This window comes from Herpailurus yagouaroundi, unplaced genomic scaffold, assembly GCF_014898765.1.
Source record: "Herpailurus yagouaroundi ecotype Mexico unplaced genomic scaffold, PumYag 251, whole genome shotgun sequence".
In the NCBI taxonomy this organism is placed as follows: domain Eukaryota; kingdom Metazoa; phylum Chordata; class Mammalia; order Carnivora; family Felidae; genus Herpailurus; species Herpailurus yagouaroundi.
The window spans coordinates 4,106,713-4,127,645 of NW_024412468.1; the positions used below are offsets into that span (position 1 = coordinate 4,106,713).

A 20,933-nucleotide genomic window follows, 5' to 3' on the forward strand; every position below is an offset into this window, starting at 1 on the left:
TCTATACATACAATTAACTTTAAAAAATATTTTTAGGGGCATTAAAAAATACCTCTATTTTCCAATTCTTTAATGTGGCCATGATTACCACTGGAAACTACCAAAGTTTAAGTAATATGCTGATTCCACCCGCCCCCCACCCCCACCCAAGCTCTGTTCGTTATATGTTTCCATTGAGATGAAGAGCTTCTCTACTGCCCAAGCCAGACACTCAGAAATCCTCCTCCACCAACCATATCTATTTTAAATTTTTTTCAACGTTTTTTATTTATTTTTGGGACAGAGAGAGACAGAGCATGAATGGGGGAGGGACAGAGAGAGAGGGAGACACAGAATCGGAAACAGGCTCCAGGCTCCGAGCCATCAGCCCAGAGCCCGACGCGGGGCTCGAACCCACGGACCGCGAGATCGTGACCTGGCTGAAGTTGGACACTTAACCGACTATGCCACCCAGGCGCCCCGGACCATATCTATTTTAAAACCACCACCTTTTCTCCACCCCGCTGCCGTTCTTCAGGATGAATCTCTCACTGTTCTCACTTGAACTGCTGCAGTGCCTCCACTCGGATCTTGCCTCCTCTGTGCAGTTTTATTGAATATCCTCGGGGCTTCAAACCCATGTGGGCATTGGGCATATGAAGATAAATGGGTCACAGGATCCCTGCTCTTGCAGGCCTCCAGGCCAGTTGGAAAGAAAGAAGTAACAAATGTGATAAGCGTCAAAACTGACATGGGAAGAGTATCAAGGAGGCAGGAAGGACAATCTCAGACTTGCTCTCAGGGAGGAGGAGGACAAAGCAGAGGGGAGAGGATGAAGGAAGACATTCTGATGGATGTGGTACTGGAGGTGTTAAAGAAAAAACGAAAGATGGTTACCGAAGAAGGTGAGGAAGACACTTCCAAGAGAAAAAAATGGTAAGTGGAGAGAGGGATGACAGAGTTATCACAGCCCCTTGGGAGAGACACCATGTTGAGAACCAGAGATGGGGCAGATAAAGCTGAAATAGTAAACGGCCTGGCTCACGCGGTCTGGCTACCATGCAAGGGGCCTGGGTTTCATTCTAGAGGTAATGAGGAATATTTATTTATTATTATTATTTTTTTTTTTCAACGTTTATTTATTTTTGGGACAGAGAGAGACGGAGCATGAACAGGGGAGGGGCAGAGAGAGAGGGAGACACAGAATCGGAAACAGGCTCCAGGCTCCGAGCCATCAGCCCAGAGCCTGACGCGGGGCTCGAACTCCTGGACCGCGAGATCGTGACCTGGCTGAAGTCGGACGGTTAACCGACTGCGCCACCCAGGTGCCCCGGTAATGAGGAATATTTAGAAGGACTTTAAATAGGAGAGGAATTGCACCATTGGATTTATATTTTAGAAACATCATTCTGCTAGGAATACAGCAGTGAGTAACCAAGATGTAGCTCATGTTCTCACTGCACTTACCACCGAAGGTAGCATTCACTGGTATGAGTAATATCAATTAAAAAAAATCCAAACATTGTTTTTTTATTGGATAAGAAATTTTCGTTTTTGTTAAGCCACTGAGATGTGTCTATTACAACAAATAGGATTATTTTAATTAATGCATATTAATTTTAATCCCAGCAACTCAAGTATATTTATTAATCTAAATATCTGTTGATTCTTTTGTGTTTTCTGCATAAAAAACTACATCATTTGTAGCCAATGGGGCTTGTTTGTTCTCTTTCCTGTTTTTTTACAGGCATTATTTCTTTTTCTTCTACTACAGAAGTAGCTAGGATCTCCTGTACAATGTTTAATTAAGGCAACAACGGTTTGTAATACTTTTTAATAAACGTGTGTATATATAATTTATATGTAATTTTTTTATAGCTGATTATACATATATAAGGAACTTGTAACTTGTGTTAGATTAAATCAATCATTGAGGATCATAATTCATGGATAAAAAGTGAGCCCAATGATATAGTATACAGTAATTTTTATTTCTATGACTAGTAATATAAGTAAAACTACTTAGTGGAAACTTTCAAGTATCAAACTAATACATTAGCATTATGCATAGGCATTCATTTTGGTAAAGTGGTTAAAAGTTAAAGGCTGCCATGGTTACTTCATATAGAATGGCTTCATACAGAAGCTGAAATTTTCTATTTTCTTAACTTGGTTTAAGCACATTTATATATGTAGACTTTATTTAATCATAATAATTATAAGTGCTATTGAAGAGAAAGGGTGTTGGAAAGTTTATGAAAGGGATAGGGGAACTGAATCCACAAGATAAGTAAAGCCACTGAAATGGATACAAATCAATCAAGAAAAATAAGTAGAATCAGTAGAGAAAGAGGGCTGAGAATGGAACTCCAATGATAACTAACCCTAAGGGAAAGACCGTTTAGTTGAAAAGAATTATTCATGTCGCACCTGCTACCTGCCAGGTGACAGTCTAGATGAACTGGAGATACAGTTGAAAGTACAATTTGTGGAAGACACAAGGTGAGGAAGTTCTACAGCTAAGGAAAAACTCACAAAGAGCAGGGACAGAAATGGAGGAAAATTAGGAGTGGTGATGGAAAGCACAGGAAGAGAATTTCACGTAGGAAGTAGTTACATCATCCAAAGCTGAGAAAGGTTAGGCAAGGTAAGGACTGAAAAGATAATGTTGATCATGTGGGGGTGGGGTGAGGAGAGGTCAGATTATAGTAGTTTTAAGAGGGAATACTGGACACAAATTTGTATAAATTATTTTTTAAAGAAGTTCAGTGAGGTAAGGACTAGAGGAGTAGGTGGATTCTAGGAAATTCTGTTGTCTTTTGTTTGAGATGGGAGAAATACACTGAGGAGAGAGTGGCAACATGGGGACAATCGAGATAAATGATGACAACAATCTACATTCGGCACCTACATCCATACCACAAAGCACATCTTTCTGGACCTTTAAACCAGTACATCAAAGAACAATACTATATGGTGAAACTTCCATTTCTGTTAACAGGTAAACATTGATAGGCAAGTAAATGGTTAGAGACTCTTAACTTTTATAGTTATTGAGTGATATAACAAGCCTGAAGGTACTAGAATTTATAGTAAGTAATTTATATAGTTATTTCATTCAGCGTTTATAATTTAACTTTGGTAATAATGACTGTTTACAAAATGGGAAGTTGAGGCTCAAGATTGAATGATGAGCATAAAGATGTAAAACCAGTAGAAACCTGCTTAACTCAAAGTTTATACTCTTTTCAATGCTCTTCTGGCCATAGATATTAATATTAAATGAAAGCATAGAGTCCTTTTCATGTGCCTGAGATCCAACCATAAATGTACTGGCCAAAAAAGTTACCACGGCAGTTTAACATCATTCTGAAAAAGAAAGATATACAGGATAATAAAAATAGCTAACATTTATAGAGCCAGTACTTTGTGTCAGGTGCTGAGCCCTGGGTTTCACACAGTATTTAATTTAATTCTTATAAATATTACTCCTATAAAAACAGTGAGGCTTTGTCTTCCAGTAAGGTGGAGTAGACATGCTTGGCACTATTTCTGCTGCTAAAAATGACTGAGAACCCTGGACACATATAAAAATATATATCATAAATCTATGCAGATGGTGAAAGGTGGAGAGAAATAGGCAGACTGGCTAGTGAACGTGGGACCCAAGAACAATACAGTGGTGAGTTCCTTGGGCTTTATTTTTGCCTAAGATATCCCAGATAATGAACAAGTGGACAACATGAACACGACTGGGCGGGCACATGCATAAAGAGCTCCGAGAGAAACCTGATCTCTTTAGCCATAGGACCAGGGGCAGGAGCAACCTAGTAAGAAGAGTTTTGACAAACATGATGGAAAAACTGACTATCTACAGGCACTCACGTCAGCAAAAGTGGAATGGAGAGCCTAGCATCCCACCCCTCCCAGGATGTAATGAGATGCGTCAACTCTCCTCTTCCTATCCATGGGAAGGCAGAGTGGGTAGCTAGTCCAGGGGTAGCAAGTGTCCACCACTTCCCCTCCACCATCAGTGGAGGTCATGTGACACATGGGATCTTGGATTCTACCCCTACCTGGAAGTAAAATGGCATTCCTCCCTGTCCTTCCTGGGTTGGAGCCAGAGGCCCACTGAAGATGTAGGACTTTTCACTGCCAGGGGATGTGCCCCTCCCTCTCTCAGCCAAAGTGGTATCAGAGGATGCAAAGAGGGGAGCCTGAACTCTCAACACCATCCAGCAGTAAAAAGAGCCCTTCCTATCCCAGATGTCCAAGAGGTGAGGTGGAAAATCTGGACTTCTATCTCAACACAGCAGTAATGAGCTGGTGGCCTTAACTCAAGAGCAGTGTCAGAAAAGACCCACCAAAATACAAGATATAAATAGGATCTAGAGTCTTATTATGAAATATCCAGTATATCCCCAAACCAGGAATATATCAAGTTGAAAGAGAGAAGAATCACCAGACACCGACACAGGACACAGATGTCAGAATTATCTATCAGGAATTTTAAAGCAGCCTTTACAGAGATGCCTCAGTGAGCAATTACATAGTCTGTGTGATTTCAGTTCTTTTAAGTCTTTGGAGGTTTGTCCTGTGGGTTAGGATACAGTTACTCTTGCTGTATGTTCCATGGCACTTGAAAATAATGTGGGTTCTTTTGTTAGGTGGAGTAGTCTATAAATGCTGATTAGATTATATTCGTTAATGGTGTTGAGTTCTTCTGTGTCACTTCTGTCTTCTTGTCCTATTGAGAGAGAAGTATTAATGTCTCCAGCTGTAAAAGTAAATGTGTCTATTTTTCTTATTGGTTCTATCAGTTTTTGCTTCAGATATTTTGCAGTTCTCTTGTTTGGTACATAGACAATTAGGTTTGCTATGTCTTCTGGGTGGATTAACACATAATATTCCTCTCTGTCCCTCATAATTTTCCTTGCTGAAGTCTACTTTATCTGGTATTAATATAACCACAACCATTTAATTACTGCTTGCATAGTGTATATTTTTTCATCCTTGACTTTCAACCTACTTATATCATTCTATTTGAAATGAATGACTTATAGGAAGTGTATAAAGTGGGATCATTAAAAAAAAAGCCTACTCTGCTAACCTCTATCTTTTAATTGACGTATATAGACCACTTATATTTAGTGCAGTTATTGATATGGTAATACTTAGGGCTGCTTTTTGGTTGGTTGTTTTATGTTTCTCTATTTTTAATTTATCTTTATTCTTTCTGCCTTCCTTTGGGTTACTTGAACCTTTTTAAATTCCATTTTGATTTGGCTATAGTGACTGAGCATATCTCTGTATGGACATTTTAGTGGTTGTTCTAAGTATTACATATATATGTGTATATATGTGTATATATATACATATGTACACACACACACATATATATATTATATATGGTGTGTATATAGTATATAACAAATACTTGTGTAAACATTTTATCAGTGTCAGGATAAAGTGTATATGCTTTACACTCTTTTACTTCCCTTTACTCTCCCTCATATCCTTATTATATAATTGATTTAAATAACCCTTACATAGTTATAATTTTTGCTTCAACCTCAAGAAACTTCAAAAAGAAGAGCAAAATAAACTCAATGTAGACAGGTTAAAGGAAATGATAAAGAGAAAAAATCTACAAAATTCAAAATAGAAAACTGCAAAGGAAATAAAGAACTTATTCTTTGAAAGGTTTGATAAAATAGACAAACCTCTAGCAAGACTGACAAAGAACAAAAAAGAGAAGACATAAATTACTAGTATCAGGAATGCAATAGGGGAATCACTACACACCTTGAAGTTAATCAGAAGGATAAAGAAAGGAATACTAGAAACAACTCTACATGTAGTAATTCAGTAGGGCAGATGAAATGGACTAATTCCTCAAAAATCCACACATTACCACAACTCACTCAAGATGAAATATAAAATTTGAACAGCCCTGTAATTTCTTATTAAGGGAATTAAATTCACCAAAAGTTTTTAAAAAGTTAATACCAAATCTATATAATTTCCTCCAGAATACAGAAGAGGAGAGTACACTTCCCAAGTAATTTTATGAAGTCAGTACTCATGTGGTACCCCAGACAAAGACAATACAAAAACAAAGAAAGGGAAAAACAAAACCACAGATCAATATCCCTCATAAATATATAAATTTTTAAAAATCAGGAAAAATAATTCAGCAGTATCTAAAACGAATTATGCACAAGACCAAGACCAAGTAGTTTTATCCCAGGATGTAAGGGTGGTTCAATATTCAAATATCAATTAATGTAATCCAGTGTTGAAGCAAAGTGAAAAAGAAAAATCATGTATCAATTGACACAGTAAAATCATTGAGAAATCCCACTTGTATTCACAAGAAAACCTTTCAGCAAAGAACAGAGAAGAACTTCCTCAACTTGATAAAGAATATCTATAAAAAATCTATAGCTAACATTATACTAAATGGTAAGAGACTGAACACTTTTGCTCTATGATGAAAATGGCAAGTATGTCCACTCTTACCTTTGCTATTCATCATGGTACTGGCAGTCCTTGCCAGCACACTGAGGCAACAAAATTCTACAAGAGGCTTATACATTTGAAAGGAACAAACTGCCTCTATACTTACAGATGATAAGATTGTCTACATAGAAAATCCCAAGTAACCTACAAAATATACATACATCTAATAAAGGAGTTCAGCAATGCCACAGGATATAGGAGCAACATACAAAATCAATGTTTCTTCTATAAACTAGCAATCAACACATGGAAGCCAAAGTTTAAATTATAATACCATTTACAATAGCAGGAAAGGAAAAGGAAAAGGAAAGGAAAAGAAAGACAAGACTTGGATATAAAATCTACTGAAACGAGTACAAGACTTATACACTGCGACTACAAAATGCTGACAAAAGAAACCAAAGAGGCCTAAATAAATTGACAGATTGTACCATGTTCATAAACTGGAAAAATCAACATAGTAAATATGTCAATTCTCCCTATACTGATGTGCAGATTTAACACAATTCCTATCAAAATCTCAGTAAGATCTTTTTGTAGACATGGATTATTCTAAAACTTCTATGGAAAGACAAGGAAATTAAAACAGCTAACACAGTTTTGAAAAATAACAGTAATGTTGGAAGAGTCAGTCTACCTGATTTCAATACTTATTATATAGCTTCATTAATCAAACTGTGATATTGGAGAAAGACTGACACACAGATCAGTGGAACAGAATATATAATTAAAAAATAGCCCCATTCAAGTAAAATCAACCAATTTATGACACAGCTCAAAAGCAATTCAATAGTGTAAAGATAATCTCTTAACAAATAGTGTTGAAGCAAATGAATATTCACAGGCAAAAAAGTGAACCTTGATCTAAATATCACATTTAATACAAAAATTAACTCAAAATGGATCATAGGCTTAAGTGTGAAATGTAAAAACTAAAACTTTTAGAATATAGGAGAAAATCTTCGTGGCAAAGGGTTAGTCAATGAGTTTTAGATCTATGACATTAAAAGCACACTGCATAAAACAGAGAAAAATGTTACTTGAATGTTATCAAAACTGAGTATGTTTCATATCCTCTGTGAAAGATCCTGTTAAGAGGATGAAAAGACCATCTACAGCCTGGGAGAAAATAGTTGCAAATGAAATTTGATAAAAGATTGATATCTATTAATATAAAGAATTCTCAAAACCCATCAGTAAAAAAACAAACAATTCAATTAAAAAGGGGGCAAAGATAGGAAGAGGTATTTTACCAAAGAAAATCAAGAGATGAACACATGAAGATATGTTTAATATCATTAATCATGGAAATACAAAATTAAGACCACAATGAAATATCACCCCCATCCATTAGAATGTCTAATAAAAAAATATTGGTAACGTCAGATGATTGAGAGGGCACCGAGATACCATATCATTCACATGTTGATAATGGAAATTATTTGGCTGTTTCTTAAGCTAACCACAAGATCGTGACCCCATCTGACCAGGGAACCCAGTGTGTAGTTGTGCCTGATTCAAGACCCCGACAACCAGTCCTGCTGGCCTCGGAGCCTGTCCTGCCACCCTGCCTGGCAGAACAGCTAAATCTTAGTCCTGCTCACTGCTGAGTGCAGCCCCCAGCCCAGCTTCACCGAGAAACCTGAGCAGAGCATCTGAGAAACTGAACAGCTCAGCAGCACTTGAGAGCAGCACCTAGCAACATCTCTGCCGGTCTGCAGAGCCCAGCTGGTGAACCCATCTGGCCAGAGAGCTCAACGTGTTTTGTCCGACTGAAGTCCCTGACTACCAAGCCTAACTGGCTGTGAAGGCTGTTACGTGGCCCAAATGTGAAGCCCTGCCTTGCACTGAATACAGTTTCCAGCCCTGCCCAACAAGCAAGCCTCACCAGAGCACCTGGGAAGTTGTATAGCCCAACCTGTAGCCAAGCTTACAGCAGCAGGTGAGCAGAGAGCCAAGCCAGCAGCTCTTTCCACCTTCACAGCAAAGCTGGTAGTAGTGTCTGAGCAAGGAGTTTGGTGAACAGCTCTCTGCTGGATTCAGGCCCCTGGCCATCAAGCTAAAGGGCTGTGGAGCCTGTTGTACAACTCCACTCAGGCAAGGAAGCACCTTTGCAGCCCTGCCTAACTGTTGAGTGTAGCACCCAGTCGGCCTGAGTAGGAAGTTTAACCAGAGAATCCATGCAGCCACAGAGCCCATCCCAGAGCTGCGCATGGGCAGGAAACCAACAGTTTCCAGCCATCGGCACCAAGTCTGACCTCAGGGCTCAGGCAGCCTCCTTGCCCAAATAGAAAGCCCTGATAGCAAGCCCCACTTGACCACGGATGCTGCCAGCTGACCAGTCCAGAACCAAGGTGAACTGACTGGTGAAAGACTGTCTTTGGAGAAGACCTGTAAAATGTGGAAGAGGAGACTGCTTACTCAAATGTATAGATCCCAACACAAAGAATCAAGGATTATGAAGAATCAGGTAAACAATGACATCACTACATGAAAGTAATAAAGCCCCAATAACTGACCCTGAGGAAATGGGAGCTCTATAAACTGCAAAGAATTCAGAATATTCCTCTTAAAGAAGTTAAGTGGACTACAAGAAAACACAAATAACTAAATAATATTAGGGAAATGCATGAATAAAATGAGACGTTCAACAAAGAGACAAATGAATGAAGGAAGGGAGGAAGGAAGGGAGGAAAAGAAAGAAAGGAATGAGGGGAGGAAGGAAAAAAAGGAAGGAAGGGACGGAAGGGGAGTGAGAGGGAGAGAGGGAAGGAGAAAAGAGAGAGAGAGAGAGAGAGAGAGAGAGAGAGAGAGAGTCTAAAGCTGAAGAATTCAGTGACTGACATGAAGAATTCAATGGAGCGCTTCAACAGCAGACTCCATCAAGTAAAAGAATCAGTGAACTATAAAGTAGGGCATTTGAAATTATCCAGTCAGAATAGCAAAAAGAAGAAAGAATTAAATAGAGTAAAGAAAGCCTGTGGGCCTCAGTGGACACCACTAAAAGAACAACATATGCATTATAAGAATCCCAGGACAAGAGAATGAAAAAAGGACAGAAATATTTTTAAAACCATAATGGCTGAAAACTTCCCAAACATGAGGAAGGATATCATGAGGAATGGATATCAGAGTAATGATGCCCAAAGGACCCACATAGGTTGAACCCCTAAACAGCTACACAGGGAGACATAATTGTCAAAAGTCAAAGACAAAGAATTTTGAAAGCAGCAAGAGTGACATATCACGTACAAGGGACCTCCTCCCCTCCCATAAGACTATGCACAGATTTCTCAGAAACTTTTCAGCCAGGAGAGAATGGGGTGATATATTCAAAATATTGAAGGAGAAACAAAAACTGTCAGCTGACCATAGTATAGCTGGTGAAGCAGTCTTCCAGAAATGAATGAGACGTAAAGAATTTCTCAAACTAAAGGAAGTTCATCATCAATATACCTGACTTATAAGAAATACTAAAGGTAGTTCTTTTTTTTTAATGTTTATTTATGTTTGAGAGAGAGAGAGACCGAGCATGAGTAGGGGAAGCATAGAGAGAGGGAGAAGACTCTGAAGCAGGCTCCAGGCTCCGAGCTGTCAACATAGAGTGCAACGCGGGGCTCAAACCCACGAACCATGAGATCATGACCTGAACTGAAGCTGGATGCTCAAATGATTGAGCCACCCACGTGCCAAATAAAATGATGCTAATTAACATCATAAAAACATATGAATATGTAGAAAACTAATCTTAATTATTTCAATTCATTTACAACTCTAAAAAGTTAAAAAATAAACATTAAAAGTAATCATAACTACAAAAATTTGTTACTGGATACACAACATAAAATATAAGTAAACTATGAGGTGCCTGGCTGGCTCAGTCAATGGCGCATGTGACACTTGATCTCAGGGTTGTGAGTTTGAGCCCCACATTGGATGTAGAGATTACTTAAAAAATTTTAATACATACATCCATGTATATATGCATATTTATATGTATAAACTGAAACATTAACAATCTAAACTGTGAGGGGAGAAATAAAAATTTAAAGTTTATGTTATTAAAACTGTTATCAACTTAAAACAGAACATCATAAATATCTTTTATATAAGCCTCATGGTAACCAAAAAGGAAAACCCTGTAGTAGTCACAAAAAGACTATGATTAAAGAGTGACAAAATATTGCTCTAACAGTCATCAAACCACAAAGAAGCAACAAAGCATCTAGGAAACAGAACATGGTTAAACAAAATGGCAATAATAAGTCTTTACCTATTAATAATTAAACATAAATGGATCAAATTCTCCAATCAAAAGACAGGATGGCTGAATGGATAAAAATATAAGATCCAATGATGTGCTGCCTACAAGAGACTCACTGCTGCTTTAAAGACACATGTAGACTGAAAGTGAAGGAATGGGAAAAGATATTTCACACAAATGGTAACCAAAAGAAAGCAGGGATGTTATATCAGAAGAGACTTTAAGCTAAAAAGTAGTCAAGAGATAAAGAAAGTCATTATATGATGATAATGGAGTCAATCCATTAAGAATGTGTAATTGTAAATATTTATGCACCCAATATCAGAGCACCTAAGTGTATGAAGCAAATACTAACAGAATGGACAGAAATAAACAGTATTAAAATAATAATTGGTGACTTTAACATTCCACTGAATAATGGATATATCATCCGAACAGAGAATCAGTAGATTTAAACAACACTATAGACCAAAAGGACCTAAGTGACAGATACACAGAGTATTTTCTAGGATAGGGCAAATGTTAGGCCATAATACAAATCTTAGCAAATTTATTTATTTATTTATTTATTTTTTAATTTTTTTTTCAACGTTTTAATTTTTTTTTATTTTTGGGACAGAGAGAGACAGAGCATGAACGGGGGAGGGGCAGAGAGAGAGGGAGACACAGAATCGGAAACAGGCTCCAGGCTCTGAGCCATCAGCCCAGAGCCCGACGCGGGGCTCGAACTCACGGACCGCGAGATCGTGACCTGGCTGAAGTCGGACGCTTAACCGACTGCGCCACCCAGGCGCCCCTTAGCAAATTTAAGAAGACAGAAATTACACTATGTTTTCCAGCAATGATCATATGAAAGCAGGTATCAGTAATGGGGAAAAAAAGGAAAATTAGCAAATAAATGAAAATTAAACACAGTTCTGAACAATCAAGGCATGAGAGAAGAAATTAAAAGGAAAATAAAAGAATATCATGAAACAAATGAAAATACAGCATACTAAAACTTATGGGATGTAGCAAAAGCAGTTCTGAGAGCATAATTTATAGCAATAAATACAATACCATGAAAAAGACCCCAAATAAACAGCCTAATTTTACATCCCAAAGAATGAGGAATAACAAAATAAGTCCAAAATTAACAGAACTAAGGACATAATAAAAATTAGAGCAGAAAGAAATGAAATAGAAATCAGGAAAAGAACAGAAAAACTAACAAAAATAAGAGTTGGTTCTATGAAAATATGAACAAAATTGATAAACCTTTACCTAACTAAAGAGAGGTTGAGCACCCAAATAAATTATAAATGAAGGAGGAGATATTATAAGTGATACAACAGAAATGCAAAGTATCGTAAGAAACTACTATGTACTATTATACACAAATTAAAATCTCAAAAGAAATAGATAAATTCATAGAAATATACAACCTACCAAGTCTGAATCATGAATGGAAAATCTGAACAAACTAATTACTGTAAGATGAATCAGTAATCAAAAACCTCCCAACAAAGGAAAGTCCAGGACCAAATGGATTCATGGGTGAATTTTACCAAACATTTAAAAAGGAATCAATACCAATCCTCTTAGTATCCAAAATGCTAAAGAGTAGGGAATACTTCTAAACACATTTTATAAGGCCACTATAAAAACAAGACAAACAAACCAAAAAACAAAACCCTACAGGCTAACATCTCTGATGACTACAGATGCAAAAAGTCTCAACAAAATAACTAGCAAACTGAATCCAACAGCACATTAAAAGGATAATAGACTACGATCAATCGGGATTCATCTCTACGATGCAAGGATGGTTTAACATATGCAAATCAATAAATGTAATAATTTACCACATTAATGGAAAGATAAAAATCATATGATCAGCCTAACAGATGCAGGAAAAAAAAAAACATTACAAAATTCAACATCCATTCATGATAAAAATTTTCAACTAACTGGGGACAGAAGGAAAGTGAGCATAGAATTCTCAATATAGTAAAGGCCATATATGAGAAGTGCAGAGCTAACATCAAAGTCAATGGTGAGTCCTCTAATATCAGGACCAAGAGAAGGTTGTTCACTGTCACCACTATTCAACAGAGTACTAGAAGTTCTAGCTAGAGCAATCAGGCAAGAAAAACAAATAAATGGAATCAGAATTGGAAAGGAAAAAAAAAGTGTCTTTGTTTGCAGATGGCATTTTATATATAGAAAATCTTCAAGACTACACCAAAAAAACATATATATCTATAGCAACTAATAAATGAATTGAGTAAAGTTGTAGGATACAAAATCAACATACAAAAATCAGTAGCATTTCTATACACTAACAAGTTAAAATTTAAAATAAAGAAAACGGGCGCCTGGGTCGCTCAGCTGGTGAAGTGTCTGACTTCGGCTCAGGTCATGAACTCACGGTTTGTGAGTTCGAGCCCCATGTGGGGCTCTGTGCTGACAGCTCAGAGCCTGGAGCCTCCTTCAGATTCTGTGTCTCCCTTTCTCTCTACCCCTCCCCCACTCATGGTCTGTCTCTCTCTGTCTCAGAAATAAATAAACATTAAAAAAAATTAAAAAACAAAAAAACAAAACAAAAAAAAACTCCTGAGAGAAAACTAGGGAAAAAGCTCCTTGACATTGGTAATAGCAGTGATTGTTTGGATAGGACATGTAAGGCACAAGCAACAACAACAAAAAATAAACAAGTGAAACCACACCAAACTGCAAAACTTCTGCACAGTAAAAGAAGTGATCAACCAAATGAAAAGGCAACCTACAGACTGGGAGAACATATTCTCAGCCTGCACATCTGACAGTGTTAATATCCAAAAAATATAAGGAACTTATAGAATTCAATAGCACAAAAACCTCCAAATAATCCAATTAAAAATGGGCAAGGAATGTGAACAGACCTTTTTCCAAAGACACTCAAATGGCTAACAGATACATGAAGTGGTGTTCAATGTCACTAATCATCAGGAAGGTGCTAATCAAAATCCCGAGATATAAACTCACACTTGTCAGTATGGCCTTTGTCAAAAAGATAAGAAATAACAAGTGCTATTGAGGATATGGAGAAGAGGGAATCTTGTATACTTGTGGTGGGAATGTGAATTGGTGCAACCAATATAGTAGAAAACAGGAGATTCCTCACAATTTTAGAATAGAACTACTATATGATCTAATTCAACTTCTAGGTATATATCGAAAGGAAACTAAATTGCTCTCCTGAAGAGGTATCTGCACCCCACTGCAGCATGATTCACAGTAACCAAGACAAGGAAACAAATGTCTGTGGATTGATGAGTGGATAAATAAAACGTGAGGTACACACACACACACACACACACACACACACACACACACACACATTAGCCCTAAAAAAGAAGGAATTCTGCCATTTGTGACAGCACAAATGGACCTTGAGGGCATTATGCTAAGTGAAATAATAAAGACAAATACTGTATAATGTCACTTGTATGTGGAATGTTGAAAAAAAAAAAACTCATGGAAACTGAGAACACGTTGTTTGCCAGAGGGGGTGGGGGATGGGGGAACTGAGTGAAGGAGGTGAAACTATACAAATTTCCAGCTATAAAAGAAAGAAGTTTTGGAGATCTAATGTACAGCATTTTGACTACAGGTAACAACGCCGTATTCTGTATTTGAAAGTTGTTATGAAAGTAAATCTTAAAAGCTTCAGAAGGAAATTCTAATTATGTGAGGTGATGGATGTTAACTGAACTTATTGTGGTATTCATTTCATAATATATACAAATATCAAACTATCATGTTGTACACCTAAAACTAGTACAATGTTATGTATCAATTATATCTCAATAAAAGTGGGGGGAGGAACTAAACATACACTATATTATCCATAGATCTGGGCATTTATCCTAGAGAAATACACATCTGCATATGGCTTTTCATAGCAGCTTTACATGTATGGTCAAAAACTATAAATATCCAAAGTGTTGCCCAGTATATGCCTGAGTATATAAACTGTGGTACATCCATCTCATGGAATGTATTAAAAAGAAACAAACGACTGACATACATTAACAACTTAGATGGACTGCAAGAGCATTATGAGTGTACAAAGGCACTCTCACAAGGTCACATACTGTATGATTCTATTTCTGTAATATTCTTGACATGAAAAAATGTATAGAAAACAGATTAGTGGTTTCCAGGGACTGAGGACTCTGGTGTGGGTGGGAGGGTGGGTTAACACAACGGAGAGTTTTATCGTGATTTGTAATAATCTGTAACTTGATTAGTTACAGGAATGTACCCATCTGAAAAAAATGACATCAAACTGCACACAAACTGTGGCCCAATGTCAAATTCCTGATTTTGATATTGGACAATAATTATGTAAGATGTAGCCATGGGGAAAACTGGGTGAAGGGTACATGAGATTGCTTTATACTATTTTTAAAACTTTATGTATATGTGATTATTTCAAAACAAAATTTAAAAGACAAACAAAAATTCAATTTAGAAACCATTTTGATATCCCAGTTTTCTTCTTGTTCAAAACACTTAAAAAATGCCAAGGAAAAATCATTTTATTTTTTGGTAGAAGTAGTTACTTAGTTTTTTAAAAGAAATTGAATGTAAAACAAAAAAGCTAAAAGGTACCCAAACTTAAGACTTTCAAAATGAGAAAAAATGTATTTCTGCATAATGACATGTCTTGAGAAAATAAATTTAAGAAACCCCAACCACAAACATTAACTTTATTATCATTAAAAACATGTATTTAATTTGGCTCTTGTGTTGGATTAAGTCACTTATTGAGGTTTATTGTTCATAAATAAGAATTGAACTCAATGATGGAAGTATAAAGTAATGATTATTTCTGCACATGGTAACAAAAAAGCAAACTTTAACAGAAATTTTCAAGTATTCCCCAATACACATTCTTAAATATATTAGAGTCATATACAGGTATCCACTTTCATGAAGCTGTTAAAAGATAAACCCTGCCATTAAATTCAATCCAGAATGAAAAAATCCAAGAAGCTGAAATCTTCATGTCTTAAATTTGGTTGGAGTAAATCTGTACTTGCAGTCCTACTGTGTTTTCAAACAACAAAGAGCCGCGGGATTTAGAGCTGCAAGAACAGGGTCCTAAATGGCCCATCACTATTCTAGTAACCTCTATTGAGGCTCTCTGAGGCATTAGCTTCCTCATGTGCAAAGTGGACACCCCAATTACATTGTATTGTAAATTATATCATGAAAATTAATATTGTCATGGGGTATATCAACATTAATGGTTAAACTCAGTAATAACATGTACTTAGTAACATTATTAATTGTAAAACAATTCTTGGTAAAAGATCTGTCAGGCAACTTTTTTCTTCAAATATTCTGCAAATTCAGTATGACATTTCACTAATTGTAAGACACACATTTTTTCACACTCAACATATCTGAAAATGACAGGTATCTTATAATTGCTTTTGGTCAGGTAGCAGTCATGACACCTGTCATTACATATGTATGTGCATCCAAATGTGGAAAATGGGTATTGGTGATTTAAAAGAAAACTCTGGAGATAACAATGGATACTCGTTTAGGAAATGATGCATTGGGGGGTTCAGTCGTGACTTCAGCTCAGGTCATGATCTGATGGTTCGTGGGTTCAAGCCCAGCATTGGACTCTGTGCTGACAGCTCAGAGCCTGTATGGAGCCTGCTTCAGATTCTGTATCTCCCTCTCTCTCTGTTCCTCCCCTGCTCACACTCTGTCTCTCTCTCTCTGTCTCAAAAATAAACATTAAATTTTTTTTTGTTATTAAAAAAATGAAATGATGTGTCACTAATGCTCTCGGATTACAGAGACTGACCTTATATAGAAAAACATGGACATTGAGATTCTGAGTTGAAAGTGAATTATAAGCACTGTACTCTGAATATGACAAAGTTTTACAAGCATCTCAGCTAATTTTGCTTTTTATGTGTGTAAGAGGGTGATACGTGATTTTTTAAAAGGGCTTTCTGTAAGTATGAAAAGTTCGACACGATAAAGAGTTGTCAGACTTAAAAATGGCATTGTTTTCTTTCTCAGTGGCACGTAAAACAATGGTGTATTTTATAAGACTGCATCTCAACTTCAACAAACTACTCTGTGCTCAAAACATTGAGTCAATTTTCAAAACTACTCTCGTTATTTCCTTTAATGTCTTCCACTAAAGTTTGATTTAAATAGTTAAATTAATAAAAGTACAAGAATCAAGTGTGATAAGACCTTGATAGAAAGTAGTGACAAGAATAGCACGTGCCATTTGATGGGAGCGCAGTATGAAAAGAAAGCTGTGCTGTTGTGCTGTGACTGAGCTGGGTGGGCCCTTTCTGTTTGGCCTTCCGGTGATCGAATTTGGTCACCGGAGTTTCAAAACAGAACGTGATTGGTGGCATCTTCTCATAAGCACTTACGACAGAGTGCTAACTGTATGCCAGGTACAGAGGTAGACACTAAAGAAAGCATGGAGAACAGAGGCAGTCGTGACCCTGGCTTTCCCCGGTGGTCACTATGTAATGAGAAAGACTGACAAATTATCCATCGTTATCCATACTGTGAAGAAAGAGCTGGGAAATGGGAATAAAAACGAACAATGGGGAATGTTCAACTTCAGATAGTAATGGTGGCGACACTTCCATAGTGCTTCCTCTGTGTGTTCTGTCCTACATGCTTCAGAGCCTCTTTAATCTTCAGAAGAACGGTGTAACATAGATTCTGCTATTGTCCCCACTTTACAGGGAGGGGGAGAGGAGGCTTTGAGACCTTAATTTGCTCAAGGTCATACAGCAAGTAAACGTGGACCTGGACCCAGATGGTCTGGCTCCAGAGCTTTTGCTCCTGTCCGCTACTGTGTCAGGGCGTGCCTTTCTGAGAAGGTGTCACTGAAGGTTAAGGGGTTGGTGGGAGAAATTATGTAGAAAGGCCTAAAGTGGGAAGGGGTCCTTCAGTTTTAGGAAACGAAAGGAGGCCAGCATCACTGGAACCGTTTGACAAGAGCAAGAATGTTGCGGAGGCCAGTGCCACCTCACGCAGGTCCTATGGTCCACACGGAGCAGGGATTTCACCCTAAGTGCTGTTGGAACAAAGGGAGACTTTGCGCTGGACAGTGACATGACCTGATTTACTTTTTATTTATTTTTTTTTTTTAATTTTTTTTTCAACGTTTTTAATTTATTTTTGGGACAGAGAGAGACAGAGCATGAACGGGGGAGGGGCAGAGAGAGAGGGAGACACAGAATCGGAAACAGGCTCCAGGCTCCGAGCCATCAGCCCAGAGCCCGACGCGGGGCTCGAACTCACGGACCGCGAGATCGTGACCTGGCTGAAGTCGGACGCTTAACCGACTGCGCCACCCAGGCGCCCCTGATTTACTTTTTAAAGTATCTTCCTGGTTGCTGTAAGAAGAATTAAGAGAAAAAGGGCAATAGAATTCACGTCATTCACTTATTCAAATACTAGAAAGTTTACAGAGTAGCTGCTATCTTGGCAAGCACTATTCTAGACACCGGGCACACAGCCAGAAACAACGGACACCGGGTCCTCCACTCTGCGGTACACTTTAGGGTGGTGCGCGCACACGCACGCGCATGCGCGCGCGCACAACCTACCCCCTCTGCTGCGTCAACACTTTCTCCAGTCCTGTTGGACAGGTTCCATCGGTGGACACATTTTAGTATCTCCCACTTTACACATCAAACAAACAAAAATCTGTCCTTTGAACCTGTATTACCCCCCAGTTACCATCCCACGTTTCTACTCCGCCACCCAGAAACAGTCCGCAGTAGCTTTGCCTGCACTCGCTGTGTGAGCCCACTACTGTCCCTTCCTCTTGCACCCTGGCACCTGACTGAGGCAGTATCACCACGCTGCCGCCAGCAATGCTAAATTCTCTCTCCCCGTTTTAGAGAACTTCTCAGGGGTATTCGCGTGGCTAACTAGTCTCCCTTCTGGAAACACGCGTCTCTAGTGTCTGTGGCACGTCACTCTTCAGGTTTTCTATCTTGCTGGTCTCCTTCCTTCCCTGTCTAGTCAGGGGCGCGGACAGCACAGTGATTAGCTCGGAGCCGAGGAGAGCTTATGACAGGGAGGACACAGGAAACAACGTTCCCTTCTCCTGCAGGCTCCAAAACTAGTCGGTACTGCAGGTGAGACCTGATGGCAGGCGAGACCACAATGTTAACAATGGAGAGAGAAAAAAACGGATTTTGGCTCTATTTTAGAAGTAGAATCAGTAGAACATAGAATCGATTGGACATGAAAATTGAGGGAAAAGAAAAATCAAGGTTTCTTTCTTGAGTAACTGGTAGAATCATGGAGTTATTTGCTAAAGTTTTGAAAAGTTAAGTTTTACAATGGAATAAAGTTTAAGTGGTGACTCAGTAAAAAGCTAAATGCACATTATTCACTCAAAAATCACTGAACCTTAGAGATGATTTCATTTGATACCTTTCCACTGAAATTGATCCTTGGAAGAGGTTATGTTATTTACCCAAAGTCACACGGAGAACTGGTGACAGAAGTGGGAAAAGAACACAGTTTTCTTAGGATCCCAGTAAGAAGGCATAGATCAAGATCTGGCAAGATGACTACTACTCACAAATTTGCTGAACCTCTAATATTTTAGTCTTCTTTTCCCCCTGACCAATGCAATAAAGATATTGTAACAAAATGTTTGGGTTCACTGAATATAGTTAGGCACATTCATATTTCCTTAAGATAAAAATGAGGAAAATAAAGGTAGACCGAGTATAAATGCCAGTGTTAGGTTATAAACGGAGTAAACTCTATTGTAAAGGTTGATCAAAACATTTACTTGTGTATACCATTTGTAGGAGGCAAGGTATGCATTAAATTCCCTCTCAAGTAGCTTACATCCTAATTTGTAAGATAACACACATACATAATTCAGGATAATAGATATTATAAGGTAGTGCTAGAAGAGTTGCCAAATTAATTAGTTAAAAACAAACAAAAACATACTCTGGGGTAGTCCTTAAGAAAAGGCAAGGTTTGCCCTCAGCCTTGAATAAGTAATAATTTACAAAGTACACAGGGAAGGGGATTCCATTAAAGAAACCTATAAAGAGTGCCCAGGATAGGACCAGGCTCGGGAATGAGGCAGGGGGTGGGGAGAGTGAGCTGTTGAGATCTGGTGGACAGAGAGATTCTCGGAGGACATCTGAGCCAAGACCTGAATGATACAGGGGAATGAATGTGATGACGGGAGGAGAGAATATTCTAGGCAGAGAGAGCAACTATGAATAAGCACATGATCTGTCTGTATATTAGGCTCTATGCATGAATATACAGAGCTTAGTTCCGTGGTAAAAGAATCAACTATGCATTCCTTAACCTGAATTTACCTAATTCCACAGATCCGCTTTCTGATCTCAGATTCTCCATCGTAACAATAATCACTACTGCACAGAACATGTGACCATGTACCTAGAAGTGTTTTAGAAACAGAAAACAGGGTGAAATTTTGTAAAAATCAGTTGAAAAAGACAAGAACGGAGAAGGTATCATAGGATGCTTAGATACATAAAGTTAAAAGCGGAGAAAGGAGTTATGATCATTGGTGATAGCTGTATTAGCAGACACCTTATGCTTTGCACACCTTTACGTGTCACTTACTGCGGATTTTTTGTACACGCTTTACGTGCCTTGCCAGACTGTAAGCTCTCTGCAGGTAGTAAGCGGATCTCAAACACGGCACCTGACACAGGCTTTTGGTCAGTACTACCCAAGCTGATAGATCAAGCCAGTAATTTATTTTACATCCCTTTGAGGATGTGTGTGTTGTGTGTTCAAAATCCCACCTACTTGCAAAGGGCTGGAAAGGGCTCACGGTATCAGGAAAAGTTAACGGAAACAAGTATAGAAAACAACAGAATAGAAGCCACCTAGAAGAGGATGGAAAGAATCCTTAGGTAACTGCGAATTACGACTGCTGGCCCTCCATCAGCCGACAAAAGAAGGAGGGACCCGGCCAAATCTCGGAGGACAGCATTCAGTGTACCGCAAAGTTGGGCTCTGACATTCATCCGCAGAGGCCAACTTTCCGCTGGGCCAATACCCGCAAGGGGCTCTGGTCACGGGGACTCTCGCAGAAGCGTCACCTAGAGTCTCCCCGGGGCAGGTG

At 38.3% G+C, this 20,933-nt stretch overlaps 1 protein-coding gene across 1 annotated transcript in view; it reads right to left on the reverse strand.

Annotated features, from left to right (window-relative positions):
• Positions 1–20,933, reverse strand: part of KBTBD3 (kelch repeat and BTB domain containing 3) — a 38,832-nt gene that overhangs the window by 17,322 nt on the left and 577 nt on the right. The window lies entirely within an intron of this gene.